Source organism: Falco rusticolus, chromosome 7 (genome assembly GCF_015220075.1).
Source record: "Falco rusticolus isolate bFalRus1 chromosome 7, bFalRus1.pri, whole genome shotgun sequence".
Lineage (NCBI taxonomy): Eukaryota > Metazoa > Chordata > Aves > Falconiformes > Falconidae > Falco > Falco rusticolus.
The window spans coordinates 11,981,987-12,004,668 of NC_051193.1; the positions used below are offsets into that span (position 1 = coordinate 11,981,987).

The 22,682-nt window shown below is 55.2% G+C and overlaps 1 long non-coding RNA gene across 1 annotated transcript in view; it reads left to right on the top strand.

The window, feature by feature from the left end:
• The first annotated feature begins 1,702 nt into the window (after nt 1-1,702).
• LOC119151688 overlaps nt 1,703-22,682 on the top strand; it is a 40,811-nt gene continuing 19,831 nt past the window's right edge. Inside the window, exons 1-3 of the long non-coding RNA XR_005105506.1 lie at nt 1,703-1,920; nt 6,639-6,901; nt 16,620-16,689. This is a non-coding gene — a long non-coding RNA (uncharacterized LOC119151688). The remainder of the gene's footprint in view (nt 1,921-6,638; nt 6,902-16,619; nt 16,690-22,682) is intronic.

The following is a 22,682-nucleotide window of genomic DNA, read 5'->3' on the forward strand; positions in this document are numbered from 1 at the left end:
CAATGGAGCAGAGCTAATTCAATAGGAAACGCGGGGATATTTTAATGAAAAGACCGCCAGGGTTACACCGAAGTTAAGCTCTTGTGAATTAATTATTAGGGCAAATAAACTGGGGGGGGGGGGCGCTCGGGAGGGAGTGTTGCTATTTCTTAATATTCTCCTTTCCGTGTTTAACGACAATACCATCAGGTTTTCGAGTCTGGGTGAGCAAAAGGATTTCTTACACTCCCCGGGAAGAGGAGAAGACGGGGTTTTTTTTGGTTGTTTTTGTTTTTTTAAATGGTGTTAATTGCTTTTAAAATAAAATACTACGGAATTTGGCAACGACCTCCGGTTTCTGCTGGCAGTGGCATTTGGGGTTATATTTCCTTTCGTGGCAACTCGCAGATGCAAAAAGGAAAATAACGGGGGAATTTAAAAACACGAATGTAAAGGCGAGGCGGCGTGTTCGGCTGTTGCAGATCTCTGGGGCTCGATCGGTTTATTTGCTCCTACATAGAAAACCTGTCTGGGGATACCTGGGTATTCATCGGGGCGCCGAGAGACTCCCCAGAGCCGCTCCGGGGCATCGGTGGAGGTGAATCGAGATAAAAATATGAGCCAGGTTAAACGCAGGAAGGAAGAGGAGGAGAGGTCGTAAGCGAAGCAAAGGTGTGCCAGTAGGGGCTCAGTGGGGGGGTGGGGGGCTTTGGGGGGCTTTTTTTGCCTTACTGCAAAGGCTGCAGGCGATGCAGTGTATGTCTAATTCTGTGAAGAAGATAAGGAAGATAGAAATGGAGGGGGAGCAGAGGAGGGATGCGCAGGCGGTACCTGCGTGCCCGCGCCCCGGTTCCAGCTCGCTGCGGCCGCCGGGAGCTGCGCTGCGGCTGTCGGGGAGAAGCGGTCTCCGGGGCTCGGCCTGCCCGTCGGGGCGGGGATGGCCCGGCACGGCACGGCACAGCCCGGCACGGCTCCAGAAGGGACCCCTACCTCCAGGGCCGTGGCCTCAGCTCGGGGGCAGCTGGTGCCCCGGCTCTGGCCGACGGCTGCGGGCGGGCCGGGCCGGGCCGGGCGGCGGCGGGGCCTTTCAGCAGTTGGACAGCGGTGCGGGGCCGCGCCGGGCCGGGCCGGGGCAGCGGGGACGGTGGCCGGGGGCGGTGGGGAGCTGCCCCGGGCAGTGGAGAGCAGGGGGCGGCTGTAGCTCCTTTCCCTGCTCTCCGTGGGGGGGGTCGGGGGGTCCTTGAGGGAACAGGCACAGCGCCGAAGGGGTTCCCGGGCTGCAGCGGGGGGGCCTGGCCACGGCTGTCCCCTCGGAGAAGGGCTGCCCGGGGCCGCGGGCAGCACGGGATGCCCGGCGGGCCCGCCAGGTGAGCGGCGGTGGCCCCGAGGGAGCGGGCGGCACCGGGTCTCACCGGGGAGGGGGGGGGGGGCGGACGGACATGACAGGGCCCCCCTCCCCCGAGCAGCCCCATCCTCGGAGGGTAATTAAGGGGTGAGGCGGAGCGGCTGTGCTTTCTGCTCCGCGATGCCTGCCAGCCACCAACCCCCGCCGCCACCGCCGCCTTCCTCCCGTCCTCCCCCTCTCCCCCTCCCTCCCCCCGCCTCCTCCCCTCCCCCTCTCCCTCCTCCTCCTCCTCTCCGCCATGGTTGGAGTGAATAGGAGGCTGCCGGGCTGACGTCAGTGCGGGCAGAGCTTGCCGGCGGCGGCAGCTCCTGGCCAGCAACCAGAGCCGGCACCGGCAGCAGCCGGGAAGACGCAAGGAGCCCGGGCAGAGCCACCCCCGCCGCCCCCGCCGGCCCGCATCCGGGGCTGGGGGCCGCTGCTCGGCCGGGGGCAGCCCTGCCCGCCCCTCTCCCCGCCCGCCCGCCAGCGGGGGGGGTGGCCCCCCGCCGCCCGCTTCTCCCGGGGACCGCCGTCCTGCCCTCGGCACGGCAGCCAGAGTGAGTGTCGCGGCCGGGCATCGCCGCCTCGGCGGGGCGGCCCCGGGGAGGCGGGAGGGCGCGGGAGGACTTTTGCCCCTGGGCGGGAGGACACGACAGACCAGCTGCCGGTGGGGCGGGAGAGAGCGGGGAGACGAAGTCGGGCCGGTTCCCGCCGGGAAGTTGGGTGCCTCCCGGGTACCGGCACCACGCGGGACCGGGACCAACACCGGGGCGGCCCGGGAGACACGAGGGACCTTTTGCTGCCGGGGACGTGTTTGTTCCTGCAGCCTCTCCCAGGCTGCCCGGGACGGTGCAGCTCGGCAGTGGGACCTGGGGCGGGCTGAGCCCCGACGGGTCGGCGGGGAGCCGGGGCCGAGCGCTGCCGGCGGGCTGCCAAGGTGCCACTAAACGTCCCCGCTCGCCGCCGGAGAGGCGGCACCGGACAAAACGCCTGGACGAGGCCGAGCCTTCCGGGGCACCCAGGCTTTAGGCCGCGGGAGAAATCCCGGGCTCCTGGGGAAGTTCTTCCTCCCGGCGCAGCGGGTGCTGCTGCGGGGCCCCATTTAGCGGGGGGGGAGGGGGGGGGCACCGAGGCGACCCGCTTCCCTTCTCGGATTTACCGCCGAGGAGCAGCAGCGGGGCCACCGCTGCCCGTGCCCTGTTCCGCCACTGGCTTCTGGTGCAGGAGGATATTTTATTCTTCATTTGCTGTGTCTCTTTTCTTTGCTTTTTTTTTTAAAAATATTTTATTTTATTTCATTTCATCCTTTTTTGCTATTTTTCTCTCTTCTTTTTTTTTGGTTTCTTTTTTTCTTTCCCCCCTTTTTTTTTCTCCCATTCATGCTTCCCTTCTGCTCCCTCCCCGCGAACGCTTATTTCCTTGGGGTTTGTGGTTGGTGTTTTGTTTTTTTCCTCCCCCCCTGTGTCTTCCTGGAAGCAAAATGCATTTTAGGCCTCAGCCTTAAGGAAACCCGATTCATAGCAGTGCAGGTGGCCTGAGAGCCTGCACCTGGCCGGATCCCCTCGACGTTCTTCCACCCCCTGCCCCCGGCCGGGCAGCACCTCGCCCCACCGAGCGAGGAGGCTCCGGGACTGTCCCCACCTGAGTCCCGGCCCCCGACGGCCGGAGAGAAAAAAGAGCAGCCGGGGGCTGGGACGCTGCCGCTTTGCCTTTTCTGCGCCGGGGCTTGCTCAGAGGAGGCTTTTAATTGCTAAACAAAGCGACGCGTTTCCTTCACGCCCGTCGAGAGCTGCCGCTTGTGTGCGAAGCCGGCGAAGCCCCGATTGTAGAAGGATAATATATTTTTTAAAAAACCAACCAAACCAAACCCAACCGAACCAAACCCACAACAATTAAGAAAAGATGCAGCTCGAGGCTGCGAGGCGCGGGGGGTTACTCCAGGTTGGCTAAAAATAACTTCTCCTAATTAAAGAAAAGTGACGTCAGACGTGCAGGACGTAGAAGAGGGGAAGGCAGCGGACTCGTTACTGGGCGATCACGTTAAATAATTCAGGGACGGCCCGGTGACCGGGCGGGCGCTGGGCAGCGGGGCTCTTCCGAGGTGCGGCCGGCCGGGCCGCCCGCCCTGCTGGGCGCCGGGGTCACCCGGGGAGGGAGCGGGCGGCGGGGGCCGTGCCACCCGCGGTGGGCGCGGAAGGGCCGTGGTCGCGCCGGGGCCGGGGCGGTGCAGCACCATGGCCAGAGCCGCGCCGGCACCGCCGCCCCTCCCCGCCCCGTCGGGCCGCCCGCAGCCCCGGGTTGTTTTCTCTTGCGAGTGCGGGCAGGGAAAAAGGACGGTCCCACAGTCCCCGCGGCCCCCGAGGGCGGCCCAGGTGAGGCAGGACGCGGGTTACCTCCCGGCGCTGCCCGCTGCGACCGCCGGAGCTCCGGAGCCCAGGCAGCCCCCGCCGGTTCCTCCCCAGGCTGCTCGCTGGTGCTTTGAGCTGTGCCAAGGAGCCATTTTGTACGTATCCTCCTAAAATTGCTCCAAACACCCTCCACCCCAAAAAAAAAAAAACCCAAACAACCAGACAAAACCAACCCCAACCCAACCCTTCCCCAAAATAAAATAACACAAAATCACCAAAGCCTAAAATATACCAAAATACCCAAAGCACAAGGTGCAATTTTCTCCCAGGTGCTGGGGCTCTGCCTCTGTACAGAGCAGGGCGAGGCGAGAGCTCTGAGCAGAGCAAGGCATTGCCAAAAAGGAGCAGGGGGGAAAAATATATTATATATATTTCTGCCGAGAAAATCGCCTTCTTTGAGCGACAGAGAGGGGGGACCCCGTCCACAGCCCCGAGCAGCCCGGCGACATGCGGTGTTTTACCCACTGCATCCTCGCCCGAGCGACCCGGCGGCCCGGGGGCAAAGCACGGCGGGCGAGAGACCTCGCACGGCGGCAGCCGGGCACAGCTGCGTCTTGGCGGGGCTGGCTCTGCCCTCCCGGTCCCCTTCGCCGCTGCCGCAGGGACAGCGGGGCCGGAGCGGGGCCACATCGCCGCCGGAACGGCCCCGGGAGCTGGGGGGAGGCTGCCGGAGGCGCCCCGCGCCGCTCCCCGCCGCCGGGCCCCCGCGGTGAGTAACGGGGCCACCCCCAGCGGGGGGAAACTGAGGCCGGGCCGTGGCCCAGGCGAGCCCCCCGTGTCCCCATGTCCGCTCGGCACCGCCATCCCCGCACCCCCCGGCTGCCCCTCGGAGGCGGTGGGGCGGGCGGCCGCCTTCTCCCGCCCCAGCCGGGGAGCACACGGGCAGCGATCACACTGACGGCGGCAGCCATAGATGAGGAGAAAATCCAGAGCTGGAAAATTAAGGAGATCCGATTCGTGGCAATTTACCCCCCCTCCGCTCTCTGGGGCAGATCAAAATAAACCTCGGCCGAGCCTCCTCCCGAGCGGCTCCTGGCCGCGGGGAAGACGCCGAGGGGCTGGGGACGGAGCAAAGATTTCTCCTCACCTTCCGCAGACCCGTCGGGGCGGCCGGGGCACCCCAGGGCCCGTTTCTCGTTAGGCGGGAGGCGGCAGGGAGCCGGCGGTTCCCGGGAACCGGGCCGCCCGGCCGGGCTCGCCTGGGCGCCGGGAGCAGAGCCGGCTCGCAGAGGGGCTGGCAGCGCTGATCCTGTAGCTTTTAGCCTAATTGAGCTCGTAGGTTTTATTTATTTCATTTTTAATTTTTTTTTCATATTTTATTTTAAGGGGATGGCAGGGAGGGGGGAGGCGAGGAGAGGAAGGAATAAATAACCCGAGCGGCGCTCGCCAAGAGCCGGAGCCGGCGGGACCGGCAGGCTGCGTTCAGCCGCGGCTGCTCCCGCCGCGATCGCTTCGTTTCGCAGATCCCTCGTTTTGCAGCAGGTCACATTGTACCCTCGCCTCGGATTTAAAGGAAGGCGATATTTCAAGCAGTGAGGGGTTACAATTTTTATCTTTAATTTTTAAAATATTTTTTTAATGAGGAGTAGGTCAGATAGGCACCCCAGATAATCATATTTGCCTCCTGGCATTTTATTATTATTATTGTTGTTGTTGTTATCATTTGTATGTGCTGGATTCGCCGCTACAGGCATACCGCGTTAGGAACCTGTGCGGGAAATAGCAGAATCTGGAGGAGAGATAATTAAAACGAGGGGGGAAAGGGGAGCAGAGAGGATCGATGCGGGATCGCGGGTGTGCCCCCAGCCCCCGGGTGCGGCTCGGGACGGGCGGGCCCCGCGTCTGGCTGCGGGGAAAGGGGCCCTCCGGGCTGCCCCCGGGTACAGAGGCCGGACGGGGCGAGCGCTGCTGGAGGAGGAGAAGGTGTGAGAGGGGTGCGTTGGATAGGAGGGGGGGGCATGGCGTGGAGGGGACCAGGGAAACGCAGAAGCAAAGGGGTGGGGAAAGGGGAAGGGAAATGGACGGAAATGGAAAAGGAAGGGAAAAAGGAAAGGCCGGGGAAAGGGAGAGAGGAAAGTGAAGAGAGGAAGGGGAGAGGGAAAAGGCAGAAGGAAAAGAGAAAGGGGAAAGGGAGAGAGGGGAATGCCGAGGGCAGGGAGAGGCAAGTTAGTCGCAGGCGCGTCCCCCCGCGCCCAGCCGTGCAGGGGTGCTGTCCGCCTCTCCCCCGTCTCTGCCGGCCCGGCGGAGCTGCCGCGGGGGCACGGCGGAGCGGGAGGAGGCGGGGGATGACAGAACGACCCTCTAGCACAGGCCGGGAGGCGAAGCGGGCGGAGGGAGGCCGGTGCCGGGGAGCCGCAGGGGGGGCCGATCCCGCCCGGTGCCGTGCCGTGCCGCCCCGTCCCGCCGCGGGGGCGCGGCGCGACCCGCCGCTCTCCCGGTCGGGCCGGGGCTAGAAAGCGCGGGAAAGGGGGCGCTGATTTAAATGCGGGCCCGGGGATTGGCTGTGCGTGGCGTGACGTCACTTCCCAAAGGGGGCGATTACCATGCGAGGGGAGTAGAAGTTGGGCAGCGGGGCGGGAGCGCGAGTGCCGTGCGCCCGGGCCGGTACCGCGACGGGCTGGGCACGGCTCGTCACGGCACTGCATGGCTCGGCTCTGTTCAGCTCGGTATGGCTCTGTTCGGCTCTGTTCGCCTCTCCGCGGCCCGCCCCGAGCCCCCGTGGCAGCCCCGCAGCCGGCGGTGCCGCCTGCCTGCCGAGCGCCCGTGGCTCTGCCCCGGCTCGTTCTCTCCGTCCTGTATTTATCTTTTCCTCTATTTTTTTTTTTTTTTTTTTTTTAAATGTGCGTGTGTGTGGTTCCCGGTGGCAGCTCCCGGCCGCCCTGCCCCGGCCCTGACCGCACCCTGGAGCGGACGGACGGACAGATGGATGGACGGACGGATGGATGGCCGGCATCCCCGACGGAGGGATGTTTCTGTCTTTGGTTATCTAGCTGTATGAGTGTTGTGGAGCCATCATAAAGCTAGATAACCGAAAGTAGAAATGACTTCCAGACCTGCTCGCCCGGGGGAAGCGGCCGCACCAGGACCGGCGGTGCAGAGACGGCCCGACCCGCCGCCCTCGGGGCTCCAGGTAAGGGCTGCGGCTCCGCGCCTTCCCCGTCGGGCCGCTCCGGGCAGCGGCAGCCCGGGGCTCCGCGGCAGCAGGCGGGAGGGCCGGGGAAAGGGAGGCGAGCCCTGCACGAATGCTTCCATTGCCAAAGAAATCTGGGGTTTAACACTCGGTTAAACGCACCTCGAAATTTTCTCTTAGGCTGTGGGCTCTAAGGCTCTGGGAGGGTGGAGGGAGCGAGCGCCCTCCCCGAATAAATTCCTTCCCCCCCTTCCCCAGCCTGTGGGTCAGACCTCGAAAACCCCCGGCTTTTGGATGTTTTCCCTTTTCTCCTCTTTTCCTCTCTTTATTTTTTCGGCTTTGGGTTTGATCCTGGCCTCCCTTTGGAAGGTCAAGTTGGTGATAATGTGATCTACTTTGCTTGTGCGGTGGCTGTTGCTTTTGTCCGTAGCTGGGGGGTGTGTGTGTGTGTGTCTCCGGGGAGGGGGGTGCCCAGGGAAGGGGTCCTGCGGCTGGGTGCACCCCTTTGGCGTGCAGCCACCCCGGCCCTGGGGCTTCTGTGGGAGCCGAGCAAGGCACAAAGCCTCCCTCACCTCCGCTGCAAGCCCCAGAAGTTGAAACATAATATGTATTACAATGTCTGGCAAATAATAATAAAAAAAAAAAAGGAAAGAAAGAAAGAAAAAAAAGCAATTGGCAAATCTGCATTCCGTTCCCATGGCGACACAAAGCACCGCGCGCTCTGCCGAGCCGCCCCGGCACGTTTCCCCAGCTGGCGTGGGGCGAGCGCCCCTGGCCCGGGCCGGGCTCCCCCGCGCCCCCCCGGCACCCAGGGGGCCGGGCGTGGGGCATCGCCGCCAGCCCCTCGCCCGGCGCTGGCCGTTTGCATCCTGCGGGGATGATCCCCGCGCCGCCACGGACCCACGCGGGCCGTGACAGCGCCGGGGAGGCTGCAGAGGAAAAGCTTCCCGGGGTGGCTGGGATTGTGAGTGGGCTGTTTGCTGGCGCTCTGCCCCCCCGGGAGGCGCTGCAGGGAGGTGAGGAGCGGTGGGAAGATGCTGCCAGCTCCCACCGCTCGGAGCGAGGCTACCTGCCCTGTGCCTCTTCCCCGGCTGGGGGGAGAGGGCAGCCTGGCCGTGCCCACCGGTGTGCGGGCACGGCGAGAGGTGGGAGCCCCGCGCACCTCGGAGGCAGGTTTTCCACCTTCCCTTGCACGGGGTAATGGCGTCAGATGCCACGTAGGCCCACAAAGCTAAATATGCCTGTGCACCCTTCCAGGGCCAGCAAAGCACCGCCATAACCACAGTAAGGAAAAAGGATCTCAGCCTGAATTTGGCTATACCGGGAGAAAGAAAAGTTCTGAGGAGCTGTTGTTATTATGTATTCTAATGAGAAGTCATTGGAGAAATTAAAAAGGGCAGAGAAAGACGAAGATGCCAGCACTAATTCCGCAGGAAGCCTCCCAGGGAAGAGGCTGTGTGAGTGTGAACGCTGAAAAGCATGAAGGCCTGGAATTAGACTATCATTTAGAAAGCGTTACTAATCCGAAGTTACAGCAGTAATTCCATGATTTGCTGGGTCCCACACGCAGCGCCAGAATTAAAGATACGGATTTTCTAGAAATGTAACTCAACTGTGGCACCAAGTCTCGGCGAGATCCGAATGAATCATTCATTCCAAAGGCAACGAAAGACGTGTCATTAAGAACCAACCTCCTTCTCTCCAGCCCATCTGGAATATGTATGCTCGATGCAATCCCAGAAATTGTGGATGAGATCGGAGGTGGGGAGGAGAGAATGTAGTCCTTTCCCCCCTTTATTATGTTGGTTATTTTTAAGAAATAATTTTCCAATTATTTCCACAATATTGTGAGTGGCACTCAATTCTTCTCCTATTCTTTTTTTTTTTTCTCCCCTCCCTACACTAGCATCGAGTCAGGTGCAAACGGTTTCAGTGGAGATGCTTTAAAACTAGACTGAACAAAGCAGGAGGCAACTGAGCAAGGTGGTTGATGAATGCATTTATTCCGGAGTAATGATTTGATGGGGGATGGAGGAAAGAAACATTCAAATTCCTAATGAATATAATTCAGGAGGAATCATTCGACCAGCGTGTTAAAGAAAATCTGTTTGGTGGGAGTGTTTCTGCACTGGCAGAACCCAGGAGGTATTTCTGTTCCTGGCTTTTGTAATTGCAAAAGGTGAAAATATAAAAAGAGGATCTGAGGAAAAAAAAAATATATACACATATAATAAATGTCTTTGTGTGTATATATAAAAACATATATATATAAAAAATTCATGAAATAAAATGGAAGTGTGGAAATCCGTGTCTACATGTGAACTCTTACAAAGGATCGAGGCAAGCTTTTTCACCTTGCTGTTCGATCAGCTGGTCAGAAACCACCCTTGACTCCTAAATAATTTTTCTCCTCAAAATTGTCTGTTCTGAACTGATTTTTCAAGTATTTTTTCAGGCCGTGGTTTTGGTTTGCTTATCCCAGAGCAGTTCGCCCCAGAGGGGATTGAGACAGGGACTGAGTAATTTGGCCTTTAGTTTCCAGGAGAGAAAAATCATGGTTGAATTTTTACTTGCGTTTAAATTCTTCATTTTCACCCCTGTTGTCGGCATGAGCCCATGGGTGTTTTGGGGAGGCGTGGAGGTGACCCCTCCCTCAATTAATGAGGGAGGTGGCAGTGAACGATGGGGGATGGTGGTATGAGCATCCCCAGCTCGTGTGTACATGGGTGGGGGGAAAGGAGGTGGATAAAGCCCCCCAGTAAATCCCTGCTTGTGAAATACCCGCTGCATTTAGAGAGCCCCTGGCAGCCCACTGTCAGGTCTCTGCTTTCTGTCCTTTTGAAGTGCCGCGGCAGAAAGAGGTTCTCCAAGAGTCCATCTTTGGGCCAGGGGTGGATTTTGGCTACACACGGGTCCCTTTGTGGCTTCACCCTTTGCCCTGTTTGCGTGGCTGTTGGCTTTGGATGGATCTTTTCCCCTGCGCAGCCCAAACCCGGAAGGGAAGATGTCTTTTTTTTTGGCTGTGCTGGGACAAGACCCCAGGTCCCGGCATTCCTGGCCCTTGCTGGCAGCTTTCTCTTCTCTGTGGGACTCTGCTGGCAAAGCGATAGGATGCAGCATAGGCCAGACGTGGGTGAGGTTTCTGGAGCTGGGCCGTGATGTCTTTGTTCTTCAGGCAGAGCTGGAGATGGGCAGAGGGAGCCAGAAAGGGAAGAATCAGTGTGTGCCGTTGGGGGGTAAATGGAAAATACCATTTGTGGGTTTCACCCCAGGGAAATGATGCCCTGGGACATTGTGTGCTCCAACTCATTATTTCCCATCTTTTCCTGAAACTTGTCTGTCATGCCATGCATTTGGCTTGAGGCACAAGGTGATGGGGAGTTGTTACCAGATACCTAGGGAAGCCAAACCCACCCAGACTCAGGGGTAGGTGGAGAAGGGGCTCTTTGGTCCCAGCCATTCAAAGGAGCTGCCTCGGGAGCTGGGCCGTGTGAGCCCTCCTGCTTGGTTATGGATGAAATCCCATCAATGGGCATTTTTGCAGAATTGCCTGGCAATGGCAGGTTTGATGCTTGAGGCTGGCCTCAGCCATTTCTTTTGTGTCTCTCTGCTCCCACCCCCTCCCTGCACCCTTGATGCAGGCGGCCGGTGCCTCCCTTTACCTGCTGCTCTGCCCTGGCTTTGTCCATGCTGCTGGAGAAGGGGCAGAGCTCAGGGGCTTGGAAGGTTGATCACACTTGTGGCTGTGGATGGGTGCTGCTCATGCACCAGGGAGGGATCATGGCTGTGTGCTGGAAGCATGCTTCCTCGTGTCTTGGTGGAAGGAAGGTGCTAATTTGGCATCTGTGCAGGTGATAGGAGTCTCCCCCAGCTGCAAGTGTCAAGGTGCTGGTGCCTGGTATGTGGCAATGCACACATGCCATTCATGATGTGGGTACCACGTGTCACCTCTGCCACCGGTGCTGCTGCATCACAGCCCCTCGGTCAGCCTAAGCCCCTGGAAGTCCTCAGGAGTCATGAGTACAAGATGGCCGCGTGGCTGCCCACGCTGGCTTCCCCACCACATGATGCTGGAAGTCACCCTTTTTAGGTTTAGGATTTTGGTTTTTCATGCCCACGAGCCCACTCACCTCGAGAAGGTGTTTGCCAAAAGCCCAGCTGGAAAAGCATCATCTCGGGCTTCTTACCCTCCTTCCCTGCCTTCATGCCTCCAGGCACACGTGTCTGGGACCAGAGCTTGTGCCGGTACGAGGCTCAGCCATCATGCTGACGGGCTCCCAGCATCCACACATAGCCAGGGCTCTGGCTTTCACGTTTTCAGGTGCCATCTAATATTTATTCAGGGGCCCAGGTTTGGTTAGGAGCATTTGCCTTGAAAGCTCAGGAGTAGGAGTAAAAAAAAAGAAAATGGGGGGGAGCAAAAGAACACAATCTCCGGCAGTTAGCTGTCTCTTGGAAACTCAGCTTGCTGTTCCTATAGAGGCTTTCTCTTTTCCTTCACCCTGGTCTGGCCTTAAGTACCACTTTAAGTGGGCTTTGCTCATTCACATCCAGGCTCCTTAGAGCAATTGAGCCCGCGGGGGTTTGAAAAGAAGGGACAGTCCTTCAATGGCAGGACCTTGGGCCAGGCTAATTGGTTTTGGTTCAAGGGGATACTGGATTTGTGAAAAGCCCAAAGACATCTTTCCCACGCCAAATCCCAGCTCTTCAGAGGGGGAAGTAAGGGGTGCCGGGTGGGGAAGGGAGCTTGAAAGAATGATGGTTTAGTTGAGGAACCTTCCTAATGACCTAGATGCCCACCAGCCTCTGCAGGGATGGATGCAGCGGGGGGCTGCACCCAGGGTGGCACGGCAGCCGGGGGATGGGGTCCCTCCTCCTCAGGGCAGGTGGATGGCGGTGACTGGCTCCCGGTGGCATGCTGGCAGCGGTGGCCTGGTTTCATTAAAACCAGGCTTTTTCTGTGCATGCCAGACTCCCGTGGAGACGCCGGGAGTGAAGGAAGCATGGGACTTGAGTCCAAAAACCAAACCGCTTCTGTGTGCTTGCCTGTGCAGCCGTGGGGGGAATTTGCTAAGGGCTCTTGTATCTCATTTTGATTTAGGAATTTATTTATTTTTAAACACTGACTCTCTGGCACTGTTCCAACAGTCCCACGACCTTTACTCTCCCTGATCCATAAAAATCACTTAATTATTGGGCCGAAAATCAAGGCTTGGAAACAAAGCCAGCTTATGGGACCATCATTTCTTGATATATTTCCTGAGAGGACATATTTCTGGGCACCTTCAGAGCAGAGCACGCAGCTTGTTGGATATGAGATATCAAGGCATTATTTATTGAGGAAGTCTTCACACTCTCTCATCTGTTATAATTAACTGATGACATTTTTTCTTAGGTTCAAAATATGGTGAAAAAGTATAATTAGCACGAAGCTGAGGCACTGCATTAAAATGTCTCCTATAGTTAATGTAGGATGGTCGTGCTATTTATTATAGGAGGGGCTGGCTCTGACCTCTGTGTTGCCTAACACTTTTTATTGTAAAGATTCTTGAACTTTTTTTTCTTTTTGAGCACCTCTGACACTCCCATTGTTTGCTGCAGGCCCTTGAAATTCGGCCGGGGGAAACTCTTCAGCTTGAGAAATGCCTATTCTTTGTCCCTTTAATTCCTTTCAGGTTTAGCTGAATTATGAATTGTTTGGAATCACGATTTCCCTTCAGTTGCCTCTTGGGAGAAAAAGAAAAATTGTTGTTTCCCTGGAATAATAATAATAACAGACCATGAGCAGGGTGAAACCCTGGTCTCCCACCACTGTATTGCGGAGCTCTGGACCAGCCAGGGAAGGTGGGAGGACAGTCACGGGCAACTCCATGACCCCCTTCCACCTCTAGCTCATATTCTTCCAGCACGGCCCCATCTCCTGGGAGAAAACTCCTCCGGGTCCTGGCGCCAGAAGGAAAAAGCGTAGATAGGTGTGGGTATGTTGGCCTGGGCACTGCCAGCCCCAGCAGTCCCCCTTCCCCACCGGCCCCGGGAGAGCAGCCTTCTGCCGCTGCCAGATAACATTAGTCCTGTATTTCATAGTGGCAGAAATCTGTGCCGAGGCTCGGGGCTTGAAATCGCTCTGCCCGTGCAGGACGAAGGCAGGGGTGGGTGCGGGGTGGAGGGAGAGGAATTTGTTACACTTGCCTACAATTGTTTTTCTTTTTGCTTATATAAACAATCTATTATTTATTAGCTATAAATAATGCATTTTTCTGTATGTTTGGAATGCACGTGATTTCTGTATATTAAAAATGTACATGGTTGAAGGCACCAAAGCAAGCGCTGGCAAGTCGGGGGGGTACCCGATTTCAGTTTGACCATGAGACGTTAATTCAGCCTCTCCCTGCCATTGCCCTTACGTGGCTGTAATGACACGGTCACAGCCTATTTTTAGCTCGCTCCCTCTTTCCCTGGCCAGGGTGGCTGCACAGTGAGGTGGAATTAAGGTTGTGCAGACAGCCATAAATTGGACACTTCCTAACTTTGAAGTGCTTGACCACGCAATCTAAACGAGGGCTCTTCAGGGCAGTATTTCTGCATGTGGTATTAGCTGCATTGGTCAGGGGTGGCAAATACAGGGGTAGAGAAGCCATAGAACAGAAAAGACTTATCAGACTATTGAAAGTGCTTGTTTGAATAGATGGGGGAGTCAACAGAGCCTACACTTGATCTGAGCTAAATGGCCAAGAAGATGTCTCCAAGCTGAGAGGGGGAAGCCTTTGTTCCTTCAGCCCCAGCCTTGATGTTTTCTTTGCCTTTAGCTTTGCCTCGTTCACTCCTAGGGAAGTTTGGGCTCCTGCTCTTGAAGAACCTTTGGCTTGTGTATTTGTGTGCTTGTGAAAGCAAGGGTTCCCCTAGGAATGTGCACACTCACACACGTTCCCATCATTGCACCAGCAGGTGTGTGCTACCAGCTCACAGATACCTGCTGATTGGCATCCTGGCCTTGCCTTGCACACTCCCCCTTCCCAGTGTCACTAACAGGAGCCGTTGCATGTGTTGGAGGGAAAGGAGAGGCCTTTGTGTATTACCAGGAGGTCTAATCTCTTTTTTTAACTGCTGGAAGAATTACTTCGGAGGTGATTACATGCAATGCAGATATATCTTTGCTTGAAATGGCTTTTTTTTTGTTTTCTTTTTTCTTTGTTTACTGCGGGGTTTCTCCATTCTGGCTTTCGATAAGACTTTTGGCTGTCTGTTTTCTAGCGGAGTAGACTCTGGTTGAGCAAATTTGTCTGGGGGATTAAGCAGTCTTTTGTTTTACTTTCCTGGGCGTAATGCAGTCATGGCCCCTTGCACATACCTTGTGCTGACACTGGAGTATTTTCCCCCAGCCAGCCGTGTATTTGCCCTGGGTTATAATTATTTGACCTAGCGTTTTTGCGTTGTGGACTCCTGGAGCCTGATACCTGCCTGGGGCTGTTCCTGCATTGGTACAGGTATCGAAGTGTCCTACATTTAGGCTTCCATCGTGTGGGTATGGGCCTGTGTTTCACAAGCATCTGTTTCATAACTTTCCCCCTCTCTCCTGCATCTCAGTTCAGCAAAGGGCCTGTCTATCTGGATGCAGGCAATAAACATCTGTTCTCACCCTGACTTCTGTTAATGAGATAGAGACAGGTAAGCATCACACATACCAACTTTCCTGCTCTCAGCAACATCAAGGAAACGGTGACAAGCTATTAATGGAAAGTGATGGTCTGGGTGCTAATTAGTGCTTCCTTTTCAACTTTTACCTACATGTCTGCTGAGATGCCCATCCCAGCCTCTCCTCTTTCCTCGCATCCCTTTGTCTCCAGCACGTTCCTTGTTCACCGCACACATCCCATATCGAAGAGGCTTCTCTCTTTATTTTTGCTCTACCAATTGCTTTCTGCATCTCCTCATTCCCTTTTTGTGCCCTTTTCCCCTGGGTAATTGCTACCTGCGCCCTCATTCTTTTGTGGTTGTTCCCAGAAAAGAAGTAGTATGATATTGTAGCAGGATCTGAAAGCTCGGGGATGGGGCACATAAAGTTGTTTAGGAGTTTCTTGTCTTCATCACCAGGTAGCAATATTCAGTTGTGGCACTGGTGCACAGGGTCAAATTACCCTGGGGACATGAGGTCAGAGATCTGTCCCCTCTTCCTGCAGGTGATGATGTAGGGAGGCTCCTAGCAGCTCACAGGTCTTGGTCATGGAGCAATTAGTATTTAAAGCAGATCCTCTGGTGATGCCCAGAGACCAAGTAGAATGGGCCTCTGTGGTGTGAGCCTGCCCCAGAGAGCTTGCAGTCTAAACCCTAAATGATTTTTGCTGTCCACCAGACCCCATTAGTGGCGAGGTTTTGAGCTCCACCCCAATTTACGCTGCTGTGGCAACATGATGCCTGGTTCAGCTTGGTGCTAGGTCTCTCCTGTTTCTCTTTTTCCTGGTCCCTGGGTTCTCCCCCTTCCCCAAGGACCCTAATTGTCCCCTTCTCACTTTTTTTTGCATGGGCTGTGGGTTTCTCGCTGCCAGGCTTGTGTCCCAAGGAGCTGCCTAATCTGCCCCTGTCATTCCCAGTCACAGGTTCTGCACACACCATAGCTTTATGGGGAATGCTTGCAGGGCAGTGGGAAGAGGCAGCCATGGTTTGCACATTAGCTAATTAATTTTCATGACTGAACGATGCTGCCTGGTCTCTTGTTTATATTCCTCGCCTCTCCCCTTCTCCCCCCTCCTCGCTGACACACACACAAGACGACACCTCTCGTACGAACGTCAGCATCCTTCCACAGCCTTGAGACGCGAGCAGTTATTCTGTTGGCTTGTCAAACGCGGGTTTCCCTGCTTCATGGTACACAGGGGCCCCCTGTTTCACATTTGCTGATTCTTATTAGACCCAGCGCGCCAGGGCCCTGTCTCTCCCTGCAAAGCAATGCGCCGCATCCCATCCATAAATCCAACCCTGGAACAAAGCCTCCTCTACCCTGCCCCATATTTCTACCCAGCCTGCCCGCTTTCCCCTCTCTCTCTCTCTCTCTCTCTCTCTCCCCCCCTCTCCCGTGCTGAAGGTTTCCTAGTGCCAGGGAGATATGATAATTCTTGTGAAGAGAGCATGAAATGCCTCTGCTCTTTGTGTCTGTTTAATTCAATGAGAATCCCAGCCCCAGATGTCATGAATGGTGGGCTTTGTGCTGGCCCTTCCTAAGCCCTAACCGCCAGCCCTGCTCTCTGTCTTTCTTGTTTCCCACCACTGGATACTGATTAACAAACTAAATTATTTTTCCTCCCTAATGATGTTTTCCCACTTTGCCCACCAGGCTGGAAGAAGCCACGGGGAGGAAAGAGTTTGTGCAAAGGATGAGATAGCCAGGGAGAAAATTAAAGAGACAGTGTTGCTCTCTGGGCTCTGGCAACACAGGTCCACTTGGCTTTATTTCCTTATTAGAGAACAGGGTCGTGCCTGGCTGTATTTTATGTGGCTGGGTGTATTTCAGCTGAGGGGACGGGCTTGAAAGCATCTGCACAAGGTATGCTCTGAAGCATGCCAAGGTCTGTAACTCACTCACAATTGTGTATGCGAGTTTGCAAGGTCCCAAATTTAAAGTCTTTTTTTTCAGCCATGAGTGGCATGCGGTAATTACTTGACATTCGTCCATGCATATGGGAGCCTCTTTCTAATTGAGACAAATTCTCTTTTCCTTAATCAGACATGACTGCAAGTTCGTGGAGTGGGATGCCTTGAGAAGGGCTGGGTCGTCTCCACCTGAGCAAGGAGAGGTGAGTCCCTGGGAGTTTTGCCAAAGGATTGAGTTCAACTCATGCATGGGAGACCAGCTCTTTTACCTGATCCCTCCCTCCCTCCCACAGCCAAATTTCACAGCCAAGCTTTTGAAACGGGGCCAGTTGTTAGCTGCTGCTAGAGAAGGCCAGCAGCGATAATCCAGGGAGCCTGGATAGAGCTGGAGGCAGGTGGCCAAGGCAGGTCCATGCAAAGCCACCTGCTTCCCAGAGCCCAGCAGTGCCCCCTTGCTGGGCACCAACAAAGCTGTGGCCAGCAAACACCCTCCTGGGGGAGGAAGAGAGGATGGGTGTCAACCTTGTGAGTAGAAAAGGTGGTAGGGAGGGAGAGAGCCTTTCAGCAACAACCTGGGGGTCTGAGTTTGCAGTTGGGAGTCATTGAAAGGGGGGGTTGGGTTGGCGTTTCGAGGGTGGTTTTTTTGTTTTTAAAAAGTAGAGGAGCCCCTGGTCTGGTGGTATGTGCTCCTGTCAGCTAGGACGTGGGCAGGGGCAGGTCTGATGGACAGGGCATGTCAAGGAACAGGGAGTGCTCGGGGAGGCTCTACGTCAGTGCAGGACTCGGCCCTGTTTTTATCAGACACTGTGAGAGCTCTGGTCAGAGAGGGCCAGAGCCTTGCCCTTCCCTGTGCAGAGAAGGGGGGCTTGTGCAGGCTCAGCTTGTAGAGCGGCTGCTCCCCTCAGGGCCACGCCGGTGCTGCAGTAACCAGCCATGGTTCCCCTTTTCCTCAGCTGAGGCTAAAAGGGGGAATGAACAGAGAAAAGGGGTTGCTTGGCTGCACCCACTGAGCCCCTGCCAGCACACCCACTGCATCCAGCAAAGTACCGCCTTGCGTACGGCCTTTGCTTCCCACTGCAGTCACATCTGACCCTTATTACTTCTGCAAGGTAGAACAAGGCAGGAAAAATGGCTGTGCAGCGAGTTTCTTCATGCGCCAGGATTTATTAAGAACAATAGGGGAAATCAATCCATCTATGTAGAATACATCGCAGCCTGCAATGGGATAAAGCATTTATTCCGCTCTTGAAGGGTAGAGCTATAACTCATGGGAGGCAAAACCCTTAGTGCTCTGGAGTCCCTTCCCTTCATGTGTGCAAAGAAATGCTTTAGCCCATGGCAACCTACCAGCTATTGAATTTGTGTGGAGAATCTGCTGTCCTTCCCCTCCGCCGGCCCCTTTTTGGAAGGCGAGTCACTCATTAAAACACACCTCTGGAAAAATGAAGGGGCTGTCTGTTCGAAGGCATCTCTGCATCTCAGTTTTACTTGAAACAGAGAGACCATAGAAATGACTCAGTCATGTAAAAGCAACCCCCCACCAATTTTGAACGGACAGATCATGCTTAAACCAATGCAGGATTTGCTGTAACTTTCTGCTGATGCCCAAGGACAATGAGGCGTTGCAATTACAGCAGAGAGGGACTGGTTGGGGTGTCGTGACAAGGCGAGATGCCGTGCAGGGAGATCTGTGTTCTGCAGCTGAACGCTTCCAGTGCTGACTAGATGTGTGTGTGTATATATATAAGTACTACCCTGTGCCCGGCTCTCTGCTCAAGCTACAAGGCATGCAGTGCAAAGACTGGAGCAGTAGTTAGCAGGGGCAAAAGGTGATTGGGATTTGTTATAATCTTTCTGGGTGTGAGAGGGTGTGAAGGCGGGGGGGCAGGGGGGGCATTAATAGTGAAACAGTACTTTCACTAAGCCTATTTTCACTGGGTCTAATCTACGTTGTGGGAAGAGGATCTCTTCAATAGGGCAGACCCAGCGAAGCTGGTGAACTGTTTGGAGGGGGTCTGGAGAGCCGAGGAGCGTGGGCAGGGGGAAGCGTAGCAATTGAGTGGACACGTCAGACGGCCTTCCTCAGCAGAGATGACTTGGTAGGTAGTGTGCTGTTGGGCAGATGGGGTTAATTCTTACACCCAAATCAAAAGACAACTGAGGGGGGAATGTTTTATTAATGAAAGCAGCCCTTTGTGAGTATTCCTCCTGAGGCACGTTCCCTCCACCCGCTGCCTTCCCCCCTGGCTGCTGTCTGGCCCCATGTCTTGCTCGGTACCTGCTCAGCTGCCACTCACCCACTGATAGGTTTCATCAAGAAATTTCTCCATACGTCTGAGTCCTGGACCTGGGCGAGTGGGATGGGACAAGGAGGAGGGATGGGTCCTTGGCTATGCTGGAGAGAGGGATGTACCACAGGCAGGCAGAGCTTGGGCTGTCACAAGTTGCATGTCAGCCCATCAATTGCTGCGGTGGTGCTGCGGGGGTCACCTCTTGCTGGTATCAAACAGTGAGAGAAGCAACGGTTTGCAGTGCACGAGGTAAAATGCAGGTCAAAAGTGGGCACCTCAGTGGGCTGGGGATGAAGGGGCCCGCTGGAGAGTGGGATGGGGAAGTTGCGAGTGCCTTACCCGCCCTCAAGCCCCTTTCACATCGTGCTGCCTTGCCGCTTGCCAGGTAGTGGGCCTAGGAGAGGAGGAGCATATTTCTGTGCACCAGAAAGCACCCTTGCCCCCTTGTTTTTTATTCCCGCTGTCTTCCCATGCCCGTGTCCTCGGGGGGCCCTGGGCAGCTTGTTGTGCCAAAGGATGGGGCTGTGGGAGCAGCAAGGGCTGTGTGTGGAGCTTATTTCTGTCGCTTTGTTAAAAATAAAACAAAAGCTGGTTTATGACAATTGGTTTAGAAGAAGGAGGAAGCGGAGCTCAATTCCCAGAGCGCCTTTTAGAAAGGCTCTGCATGCGCGCGCGTGTGTCGTATGCGTGTCAGAACAGAGCACCCAAGGAAGGCCGGGTCGGGAAACCTCGCATGGAAGCGGGGAAAAGACCCCGGTGCGTGGCTGCTTCCCTGAGGGAACCCCCGCAGGGCTAATGTTTGATCTGAAGCTCGGTTGTACTCCTCTGAAACCTTGGGATGTCAGGAGCTCGAAGGGAGCCTGGGACGGAAGAGGATGCTATTTGCATTTTCCTATGAATGCATCTATTTGTATAAATCTGGTGTCTCTGTGCATGCGCACACTCCCTTACGCATGCATTTGTTTGAAGAGCAACACGCTGTCCCCATGGTGTTCTCTGCTCAGGGCCAGAACTGGTTAGTCTGAATTTCAGACTCTTCCTGGAGGAACCATAACTCCCCTCCCCACTTCAAATCTAGCGATGGCTACGGATGTAGGAGTCCCGAGATGTTTCACCGTGTGATAGCCGAGTTTCATTGTGCAGGATGAAGGCTCCCCCTTTCAAATTTGCACAGACATCAAAAGAGTCTGGAAGGTTCAAACAGATCATAACGTAATCAAAATGCCAAGCCACCGTCTGCTTCTGCCTTTGGGTTGACAAGCAGGATTAGCACCCAAGGGAAGCAGGGTGTAATAGTGTTTCACGGGCACTGTGAACAGCCCAGAAGTGTGCGGAGTACAGAAGGGTTAGCCGAAGGGCAGGTCTAGCTACAGACGTACGGGTGTGGGGGGGTGGATTTTAAAGCAAGGAGCTGTACACGTACAACCTCCGTGGTTATTTCCTTTAGCAGAAGGCAGGACTCCTGTATACCAGTTATGTCATGCTGGAAGCAGTTTAAGCTAAACTGGAGAAAGCCAGTTTAAGAGTGGAGATGTGCACCAGCGTGGCGAGGAGCAGCAGCAGTTGACCTATAGTGCTGTCATTATAATGGTGTGGTTTTCAGTGTAGACAACCCCGGAGTGGAGCAGCTAGCCTGCCATCCCTTATGTTTCACTGTCTAACAGAGATGTATAACATGGCCCTGTCTGCGTGCGGTTGCAATCACCCTCGTGCTCTAGTTTTCCACAGAGTACTGGAGCAGATGCCGAATTTTCAGTGTGCGTCGTGTGCCTATTGCACCATGTTTAATAGCCCTATCGTGGCTAAAGACACATGAAACACTTCCCAAAGACTGCTTTAATGTCAGTAATTGCTGTAGCTGTCCTGAGGACAGCCCGGGACCAAGGATGAGGGTTCCTTTGTTAGTATTTGGTACTGCTCGTTTGGAGAACTGAACAACACTGATGTTTCCGCTGTAAAGCTCCCATGGAGCAGGAAATGCAGATGTAGCTTTGTCTGTGTTACTGTGTCTTTTCCTTCTATAACTGACCTTATTTTAAATGTATGTTAAATTAAGATTTAGGAAGCTCACATCTTCTTTACTGCTATCTCTGCAGTTTGAGTTTGGAATTTATTTTGTTTTGGCCAGGAGAAAGGTAGAATTTGCCCATAGCTCGCTCTCTGATGGCTGGTCAGGTGACGTTTTCCCTCGTAGCTCTTTAACCACTGACCTGTATTGCTATACCTGTTCAGGCTGCATCTTCCAGTGCCCAGCAGCTCATGGGAGTCACTGGGGCACATTTGGGCAGGCAGCTGCACCTCAAAAGTGGCTGCCCACATGGGGCTAACCCTGCCTTTGCTCCTGCACTGCTTGTGTCTGAGGGGAAAGCCTCGGCAAAGACACAGCTGCCGCCGTGGCCACGAGCAGGCCCCTGGCAATGTGTGCTGCCTTGTGAAGAAGTGTTATTTGTGATTTTTCCAGTCAAGACGGCTGGGGTAAAGGCTGTGGAAGTGCTGCATGCCCAGCGCCTTGGCACTGTGGGTAGGGCCCGGGCTAAGATGGCCGCTCGCCAAGCCTGGAGAGCACACTCTGGCCCACCATAGCGACTCCCTCACTCCCAGGGCCCCCTTTCCCTGTGGGCCTGCAGGATGGCTGCCACTGCTGCCAGCTGCTGTGTGCCAGCCGCCTCAGGCTGGGTTGGGGGGGAGCCTGGCAGGGCAGGCTGGCCGCAGGCCTGAGGCAGTGTGGGCCCTGGCGGCCATTTTGCGGGAGGCAAGCGCCGCCTGTAAGATGGCCGCATGGGCATGAGGTGGGGTACAGCACTGCCTTGTCCTCGCCACGCTGCCTCCCTCACGCCGTCCCCTCCTTATCTTGCTAATTACTGATGAAGGCAGAACAATAACGGGAGCTGGCATGCCCCAGTTCTTTCTCTGCCACCTCCTTCCTCGGGCGGAAAATCTGCGTGCACACCTCCCCCCCCCCACCCGCCAGCCCCTCTGTGATATTAACTGAATTAACATACTTCCTAATTTGCCCTGTGTTTTCCCTGCGCTGTCTCCCAGCCGCCTCATCATGGCTTCTCCAACTGGTGGGGAAGGAGCGAGTGCGTTCGTTCTCTCCGCTCATTTGGTTGTATGCGAAAAATCCTTAATGACATCTAAAAAGGGTGGCGGGACAATAGCCCACGCGGGGTTTGGCAGGAGACATGTGATATTTACCCCGCCAGACCATCCTTGCTGCCGCTTTGCTGGGGGATTACGACGGCTGCTGTCCCCACGTTCCTCCATTTATTTATTTTGCCGGTGGCGGGGGGGACGCGTTGGCACGCGGCTGCTTTGTGCGCCTTGCTTCACCTATGAAAAGGACACATTTAAGGTGTTTCCATAAACCCCCGGATGACAAAGAAAGCGCTTTTCTCTTTGGCTCGTAGGCAACAATGACAGAAGCCTTTAAAACCATGATTTTTTTCCACACACACACCCCTCCCCGCAACGATTGCAGAAGGCGTCCCCTAAAAGGAACTTAATACATATCATTAAATCTAAAGCACTGAGCTCCACTCCTGCTAACTATGCCATGCTTTTTGTTTCTGATAGTATTTGTCCGTTGCAGAGAGCAAGCTAGGGATGTGGAGCCTCCCCCACCCTCCTCCCTTTGTTTAAGTGACAAAATGTTTCCATGTTCTTGTTTAGAAAATAAATCTTTCTGGGGTTTTCAGCTTTTATTTTTATTTTTTTCATTTATCATGATGTGAAATCCAAACTCCCCTTCTTCCCAGATCTTGGGAATCCATGTTCCTCATGATCAATTTTTCCTTCTTTATCAAAACCCACAACATTATTTTATAGTAATACTCCAAAAACGCAGTAGTAATATTTTGAATTTGAGTATTTCGAGCTTCAGGATATTGCAATTTTTTTTTTAT